Here is a 2860-nt window from a genome sequence, read left to right on the forward strand (position 1 = left end):
AAATGGTGGAAATGTTGACTGTGTTCGACCACACTTGTATGTGTACCTGGGAATAGAAGCCATACTGTATATAGTATAGAGACACATTTTAGTGTAGAAGAATCCCAGTATCGATGATCTTAATTAACAGCTCTTAACTGGTTGAAGGTTTTCCTGTTACTCTGGATTTGACTCTGATGTTGGTCAGATAAAAGGATCAATGTCACGTTTGGCTCTAGTTAGCTGTGATGAGTAAACGATCATTTCTTCATTTAATTTTCCCGAGTTTTCACTCGGAGGATGTGTGTTTAATAAAGACATTATCTCAGACCACCTGTTAAAGCTGGTGATTTAACGTGTTAGCATTACTTTACATTATTTTAGCCCATATTTGGGAAGCACGCCAACACCAAAAAAGAATAATGAGAAATATCAGTACTCATTTAAAATGCAACCTTAGGAAAACATTTTCTACTCTGACTTGCTGTCAGATTCAGTCCTGTTTTTGTGGTAATCTGAAAAACTGTTGCTAGCAGATTTTATTAGCTAGCTCAGCGGTCCCCAACCCCCAGGCCACAGATCGGTACCGGTTCGTGAGTCGTTTGGTACCGGGCTGTGAGAGTTGAGGCTCGGGTGTGAAATTTATGTTTTTCAGGGTTTTTAGTGTTATTTTTTTTAATCGTTTTTATCGTTAACTCTGTTTCCCTGGGTCTTTTCCCGTGTGTTATGAATAAATCTTATTTTTTTTGGTACCAGTACTGGTTATATTTTGTTGTATTTATCTGCGACACCTTAAAGGCCGGTCCGTGAAAATGTTGAAAATGTTGTTGGACATAAACTTGTCTGTGGCGCAAAAAAGGTTAGGGACCGCTGAGCTAGCTAACTGACAGACATAAACGGAGAAGCTGGAACACTATTTTAAAAGTACTCCATGAAACTGCTAAATGGTTTGGTGACATTTAAATAAAGATTTATGGTCTGGGGAAATATAAGGAAACTCAGTTTGAAACCATCATAGATGATAGCACTGCTGTCTCAGGATTGACTGGTTAATTGTTTGGTCCATATATTGTTAACAGGACGGACTGTCTGGGAATATTAAGGTGTTACCGTTGATAAGGTGAAAGGTGCTACATCAATAGGCTTTAAGAACAGATTCATTTTTTGAAAGTGGGAGAAAAAGACTGCCTGTAAAGAATACCACCAATGAGCCTGAGTGACTGCGAGCTTCATTTATGGCTACATTTACAGAATATCTTATTAGTGTAGCGAATCCAAGATGGCGCCAGTGTGTACGCCAGGCCGTCTTCATCTCCCCAAGCTCTGAGTACTGCTTGCCGTTTTGCTTTATGTATGCTTCCCGGCTGTTTTTGCACTAATTGCCTATGATCGTCAAACTCTTTTGAATCTTCGACCATTGAACCATCAAACGCCAGACGTACGCTGGGAACCAGGGACTTTCCCCCCGCTTTCGACGGATATTCTTCCCCTCGTACGCCACCTGTCTTTTGCCTCCTACAGAAAAAACGACCTAGGAGACAGGGTAAACGGAGCGGTATCCGTGAACGCATCAAGGCCTACCTAAAGTCACACGAAGTGATTAACCACTATGTTATCTTGGATATTTTACGTTCCTCCCCATCCTTCCAGGACTGGTCTACCTTTAGGCTGATTCGCCATGTCGGCCAGCATGCTCACTCGGTCTACCTGCTTGGTGTTGGATGCAGACCTCCAGAGGTGGCGTGAAGCACAGCAATCTACGCCTGTTCAGGCGCACTCATAGAAGTGATAATGTGACTACGATCCGGATGGCACTGCTCAACACCAGCTTATTAAAGAACAAGTCCTTAATCCTAAATGACTTTTTTCTCTAATCAAGGTGAGATTTCTTGTTCCTGACGGAGACTTGGGTACGCCCCTGTGAGTCCTTTTCCTTTTTGGAACTTCTTCCCCCAAACTGTGCCTTTCTGAGCTGTCCCAGGACCTCGGGTAGAGGTGGAGGGCTAGCCTTGGTCTTTAAAAACAAATTTCGAGTACGGCAATTGCCTCCTGCCATGTACTCCAAGGCCACACACTTGATCTGGTATTGTCATATGGTCTGGACATGCACATTACGGATATAAGCGACGCTCGGTCCCAGTCATGTTTGATATTGAACTTTGTAATGTGGAATTGAATTGTGCCAAGTGTGCACAATCCTGAGATTACCAGCTTCTCTGTGGCCTTTACTAACTCTACTTTTTATGATACCAACTCTAATTCAGCTATATCGGTTGATGAATTTTCTAACTCCTTTATTTCAATATGCTCCTCGATTTTAAACACTGTGGCTCCATTAAGGGCTTACCAACCATGGCTGAATGAATCCACCCGCGCTCTCAAGCGTGAATGTCACCGAGCCGAGAGGAAATGGAAAAAAGGCAAACTTCAGGTGTCCCTGGAAATCCTGCATAACTGCCGATCAAAATATCAGAAGACTGTCAAAATTGCAAAAGCCTTCTTCCTGACAGAACTTATTACTGACCACAGTCACACGCCACAAGTTCTGTTTAAAATCTTTAATTCAGTTGATAATCCCTGCTCTACGCCTCCCTGGCGCTCTGTGAAAAATTCTTACATTACTTTATAGATAGATAGATAGATTTCAGCACTAAGGGCACCATATCTACCAGCAGTTAACCAAACCCCAGTTTCTGAATGCTCTATGGTTTTTCAACAGTTTGAGCCTGTATCTTTTTCGACTCTGAAAGAAATTATTGATCATATGAGTAACTCTAATACGCTGCATGACATTCTGCCTTCCCACATTAATAAGGAACCTCTGACTACTATCGGTCTCTCTATTTTACTTCTAATGAACTCTTCACTGTCATCAGGCTGT

This window comes from Diplotaxodon limnothrissa, linkage group LG1, assembly GCF_057381915.1.
Source record: "Diplotaxodon limnothrissa isolate DT_005_m linkage group LG1, D_limnothrissa_male_GT1.1, whole genome shotgun sequence".
In the NCBI taxonomy this organism is placed as follows: domain Eukaryota; kingdom Metazoa; phylum Chordata; class Actinopteri; order Cichliformes; family Cichlidae; genus Diplotaxodon; species Diplotaxodon limnothrissa.